Source organism: Anneissia japonica, unplaced genomic scaffold, assembly GCF_011630105.1.
Source record: "Anneissia japonica isolate Jap-2015-1 unplaced genomic scaffold, ASM1163010v1 scaffold288184_len555535_cov198, whole genome shotgun sequence".
NCBI classification, from domain to species: domain Eukaryota; kingdom Metazoa; phylum Echinodermata; class Crinoidea; order Comatulida; family Comatulidae; genus Anneissia; species Anneissia japonica.
The window spans coordinates 279,908-286,767 of NW_022698468.1; positions in this window are offsets into that span (position 1 = coordinate 279,908).

A 6,860-nucleotide genomic window follows, 5' to 3' on the forward strand; every position below is an offset into this window, starting at 1 on the left:
CAATACTAGCAACGGAAAATATCATGTCGGCCGTTTTTATGTGTGATAACAGAACCTAAATCGAGGTAAGGCTAGGCCTAGCCAGCAGCGTTGGATAGGCTAATGTTTTCGGCGCCTACGATATTTCCTCTCACGACCTATTGCAAAATCAACATGAAAAATTCATCCGCATTTATTTTTTGTGTGGAACACAAAAAATCAAATTTCAGTCTTATTTTACATTTTTTTCATTCTTAGGAATGTCTAAATTCAGTTAAACTAGCAATTCCGTATTATATTTATAAATCTTTATAACATTATACAAAAATTAGATTTTTCTTAAAAATTGAAATTTTGCCGGGAATGGGGCTTTAAGATATGTGCTGCATTGGTGATTGAGTAGGTAATATTACTATTTAGTATATTGCCATTCTATCAGATAATAATTCCCCATCCAACAACGAGAGAGTGTACAGTAATACAGACTGCTTTCAGCTAAATATACACGTGTAAATTACTGAGTCAAACAATTTTAGTTTTTCCATCCCTGTCCATGATAAATCAGCTCTTATCGGGTTGGGAAAGGCTGCCATAGAGGAAAATCTTCGGATAAGCTTCACACATTTAAAATTAAAATTTCATGACTGTAAACCTTCGCTGTCAGTCTATGGACTTTCTGTCAATCTAAAGCCAGACTGATTTGGAATATAAAAGTCACTAGGGATAAAACGGCGGATTTATCTAGTAACATACAAATTAGTCACCTTTAACATCAGAAGCCCTGTCCAAACTATCAAATTTTATTTGAGTAAAAACATGTGACATGCTTAAATATGGTCATGATGACATCACATCATGACCAAATATAGGCACATTATGTCTAAATATGGGCATACAGCAGTTTTTTTTGGTCACAGGAAATTTCATAATGTGGACACAGCTAAATATATTTTGCACTACATGCACACATACTGTACATGCATGTATGTATGCATGCATAATGCATGTTTACTGCATGCTGAAATGGTAAAGACGCTACTCTATACAACATTTTTTTCAGGTGTGTTTTATCCTCTCTGCCCTTGATGTATATAGAATACATATCAATCAATCAATCAATCAATAAGTCAATCAAAGGTAATTAAGTGCCAATATCTGCAGCAGACTACAATGTTCAGGGGCACAATGACTTAGGCCTTTCTCTCCAAGGTACACAAATACAAGCTTACTCAGGTTAACTGAAATCAAAGAACGTATCATCATTGGAACACGTATAGTAACGTACAAGACAAGACACATTATGTAAGAAAAATAATTAAAAATTAATAAAATAATAATACAACTATTCACATGTATGCATGTCAAACACATAGTGAGTGAAGGAGAAGATGTGATTCTTTAGCCTTTCCTTACCGAAGAGGTAGCCTGGAATTCCATAATATTGAGGCAATATTTCAATTGCAATTCAATCGTTTGCATTGTCATTGTATTACTTGAAGCATATCTTCATTCTGTGGTATTGCCTGGAATAACTAGGGCTTTACTTATTATTTTTAGCTTCAAACCTATGCATGTAATATGCACTGATAGCATTTATGCTTGATAGCATATGGTAATTATAAATTAAATTATTGTTCCTTTAAGCAGTTGGATTAAACCTCTTGCTCTAAAATCATATTTGCATTCAGTAATGTATACGGTATAAATGCAATATTTATTTCAATTTCATTCAATATAGTTTTCTGTACAGTGCTTTTAAGAATTCATGTACCAATTTAAGCAAATCATCACAAATTTGTATCCAAACGCAATTATGCAAATCTCGCGTATCAATGGTTTTTTTATTAGTAACTTGAACAAACTAGATTTACAGATTTCAATAAAATTTTGCGAATAATTTATTTTCAAGTGTTTGCAAGAGATCCTATAAATAGTAAATTTGCGTCACATAAATATGCTTAGCAATAACAAAGCCATTTTACGACACAACAGAACATGAATTTTATACTTTCCTAGATCCGCAGCTTACTGAATAAGTTGCCATTTTTTAATACATGACCTCCCAGTGCTAACCTATATCAAGGTAAATGTAAATGGCAATATACCCCTATTATAAGAATGGTTTGATCATATCCCTACTGTGGCATTTTTTCCTACTGTTGTTTTTTCCTGTTATTCTGATTTAAAAAAATTTATATTCTATGTAGTGAAACCATAATGTGATCTGTATTAAAAACTTAGTTCATGTAATATTGGATGCATCAGCTTTTTTTAATAAGATTTTTATGAATATTCAGATTCTGCAAATCTCTACCACCATGTTTTTCTCATCAACTACCTACTGCTACTGTATATGATTTTTATGGCATCTATTATGAACTAATGTTTCAAATTCAGACTACAATATCCTACTATATACTGTACACACATCAACTGTGGCACACAGCAAGCAGGCATACACGCCAAATCCAGACCTGGCCAAATCATCCAAAAATATTTAAATGCATAATACAAATTGTAGAGTATGACCTATAAAACCCCTCAATAATTAAACAAAAACATTTAAATTGCATTTTAAAAGGATGAAATTAGTTATCGATTTCCAACGAAACGCAGACTATATCCATTTATTTCTAATTCTCAATTCAAAGCTATTAACTTCAATATACAACATAAGAAACTCAAATATTGATTCTGAATGTACTCTACTGTAGCTCCACTACAATATCATTGTTTAAAAAACTACAGAAAAAAAAAAATCGTTTTTAAGGAACTTAATAAACTTTATTTTTATTAAGAAGCCTGATTATTAATATTTCAACCACTTTTCAAGTCAAAAAACCCTGTCTAGACTATCAAAATTTATTTGACAAATAACATGTGACATACTACAGTAAATATGGCCGCCACATCATGACCATATATAGACACATCATAACTATATATGGGCATACAACAGTTTTTTTGTCACAGAAAATTTGATAGAAGACAGCAGAGCTTTAGATTTATACATTCAATAGGAAGAAAACAACTGAAAGATGCAATAATTATAAAGCAATCATCTATAATGTAAAGTAAATCTTACAGGTCTATTGTGACCTCATAATGTGACCTAATTTTTTTTAACCCAAAACATGCAATAACTTTCCATTAGTGCATGGTTTGTTTCCAATCTTTTTGAATAATTCACATAAAGTTAAAGAAAAAAACTAATTGAAGCCACCATACTGACCTTCTAATCTCTGTAAAAAAAAACATGGAAAAGTTTCTGATGTTTTCTCATCTCACCAACCAGGCAGGAAAAGGAAAATTCTAGATAACAAGTCCATTTTAAGCATGTCTTCTTATCATTTGATTAATTTGAATCCATTTCCATAACGTACACAGGATGCATGAGATCTCGGGTGGATCCAACTCGCATAATCATTGGGTGTCCCTAGCGTCCCCAGCTAATACAGTCTGACAATCATCCAAAATGATACTAGTATAAATTTAAGTTTAGGAAGGTTTAAGTCTATAGTGAAAAACTATGTGTATCAAAGAAACACAGTTTTCATAAACAACTTTGTACATTGAGAATGACACTGAATAATAAAAGTAATCATTTGAATTACCTATAAATACTTGGTGTAACTATAAGTTTAAAAAAAAATCAAATTTTACATTCCTTAATGCTTGCATTATGGATATTTATCTGCTTTAATTAAATTAAAAATTATTTTTGTAAATTAACAGACTTAAGTAATAAAATTCCTATACATAGTCATAAGCAGACTATTTGAACTTTTTCTGAGTAATACTTTTATTTTACTGAAAGTTAACATACGCGTTTGATATTTAAATGGGTCATGGGTAATTATTAATATATCAATCTCTCTGGAAACTTATATTGATCAGTTAATGAGACTTGATGATTTAATACTGTGATGTTCTCCCTCCACTCAGAAGTTAGTCAAAATTTGTCACTATTAAGAGGGTACAGTTCCTGGTATTGAATGCCTAACATGTAGCATTGCTCCTCATGGTCATATATCTATTTATTTAGATAAAATGTCCAGTCCTGATGAGTGTGTTAAGAGTGAAACATGGGTACAACCTAACACCATTGGTGGTCCACCCTGACCTCCAGTCAGTTGATACCAGTTACAGAATACAAAAAGGATATATAAAATATAAAGTGCAAGTTAAGAAGTATCCAGTGACTGGGATAACAATGTGAAGCATGGTCTCATGACCTTGAATTGATGTTCAATAAAGATTGTTTATACACAAATAACAATGAGATTCACAGAAAAGATCAAAATAAACAAAATACTAACACAACAGGGGTGTGGTGTACAAACTGTTCAATTACAATTGGATAGAGCTACAAAAGCTATTTCAATCATGGTGGAATTACTCATTCCTCCATGTTCAATTGAATATACACAATTTCCAAATTTAATATTAAAGAAAAGGCAAACTTAGTATTAGTTTTAGTTTTTATTTGGAATCACTTTTATTACAGTGGGACACATTAAAAATAATGGGTGGTTTTTGTTCAGGGTGGTTTTTGTCCTAACTATTATTGGCTTTCCATATTATTAGCCATTCCTGCTTTAGCTCTATCCATTATTAAAACACTAATACGCATTTTAAATATCAAGCCTTATCAAGTATTTTTCTAAAAATTGATATACTTTGGCTGTGAATGTAGGTCTACCGGTATCTTTGAGGATTTTTTTTACATAAAGGATAAGGCCAATGTATATAAAATTCGATGGCTACACATCTACAGTATCCTAGACATTGGCAAAATATGACCCTAGAAGAAAACTAGAGCAGATAGATATATTTTCAGATTCTATACAATTATAATGACCTAGCTAAGGTATATTATTAAGAAAAAGTGACCGTTAAAAATGATTCACTAAAATTAATAACCAATTACTGCAATACTGGAATAAATTCATTTGCGATACTTTAAAATATAACAATCTTTACAAAATTCTTATCGAATCACTTACTACAAATAAAAGCACTTTGAAAAATTAATTTTACTGTATTTACACTCAAAAGGCTCTCAAAGAAATCCGCCTTCATTCCTTTCTTATGGATGACATCACACGGACACGCCATTACCATAATAGCTTGTGTTATGAAATTGGCAAAGGAAAAATGTGTCATCTTAATCTTTATCTTTTTTGTGTCCCTCCCTCCATTTTTTTTCTTTCACAAACCGAACACCTAGATAATCAATCCTTTTGAAATCCAAACATCCTGATAAGAAAATCCTTTAAAAATCCAAACATCCTTGTACTGTAATGTTTTAAGCAATGAAAGTCCACATTGTGTGCTACAATACATAGACCTACAGTAAATAATATGATTGTGTGTGCGTTCTTTGGGCGCATTGGAGAATTACACAGAAATTACTGTATATAATTCCGTACATTTCTTGCGAAGAATTACCTAGCGTGTGACTATGGAGGTATAAAATTGTATACCTCCATGGTGTGACCAATCATTTGAGCAAAGTTTAGGAATGAAACTATTCTGTAAAAGTAGTTGAGTGTCATCAATGGAAATTAGAACACTTAATATATCCCATCAAAAAATTACATTGTACACTTCATATCTTCCTTATTCAACCATGGTTCAACACACTTCATTTTTTGTTTTTTTAAATGCAAGTATATACATACTCCAAGTATTGAAATGCATGCCATCATGTTGGGATCCAAGTAGCTGTAATAGATATTATATAGATTTATACAATTTTTAATTTTTCACGACGGGTGTGATACCTGGGCAAGATATAACTTTCATTATTGGCAGCAAGGTATGCAAAAGACTTGCCTTACAGCACAACATTTTTCTACTGTAGTAATTGAATTTGTCAGAATCAGAAGAGATACCCAACCACAACTCTATGCCATTTTGCATTTATTGTAAAATGTATAAATTGTCTTCTCCAGGTATAAATATCTCCGAGATGAAAATCAGAAAATCTCCCGAGAGCGAGTCGTGTCAGTGTTCTTGAATTATTAGACTCGTAAAAATACCATGAGCTTAAAATGGGGATGAAATATGAGTTCATTAGAAGAGTATATGTATTTTTTTATGTTTCTCATTCTTTTCATGTCACGGACAAGATTTTAATACTGCATACTACGATTTACATTCAATAGAGAAATGATGCTTGTTGATTCCAACTGACAAACACAATCTAACATCAAAAATCCATGCATAAAATTATGATTTCAATCATGCATTTTTCTCCTATAAAACGAACTGTATCACTGTGTCTCAATGATGATATTTTATTTTTACCTAGCATTACTGTACACTTTTGTTTTTTATTATACAGTGTTCTTATAAAATGTGTTCTTATAAAAGAACCTCAATGGCATACTAATGATACAAATAACTGACTGTTTTTGGTATAAGCATGGACCTATTCTTATTAGGTCCATGTTATAAGGTTGTTTATTCTTGCACTAGTAGCAACATAAAGTTTGTTTAGCTTGGATTAAGTTAAGGCAGGCATTTCCAAATAATCAGGCCAGAGTAATAAACAATAGAAAGTTTTATGCATAGCTAAACTACTTTCCATGAGTATGGTTGCATTCCATCCAAAAACATATGTGGCAAAGACAAGCCAAACCAGTCACTCGTCGCAAAAATCGATTTCGAGTTAATAATACAGTGTTAGAGAGTAAAATAATAGCTATAAAATGGTAAAAAAATCATTCAAATCGGACATTTCCTTATGAAGTTACAAGCGTTTAATCACACAGCTGAAGAACAATATATGAGAAATCAGCCTTTAAAGTTTATGAATTTAGGCATTTCTCATGCAGAAACTATCTTTAAATCCTTAAAAAGTTTTGTTTTAACAT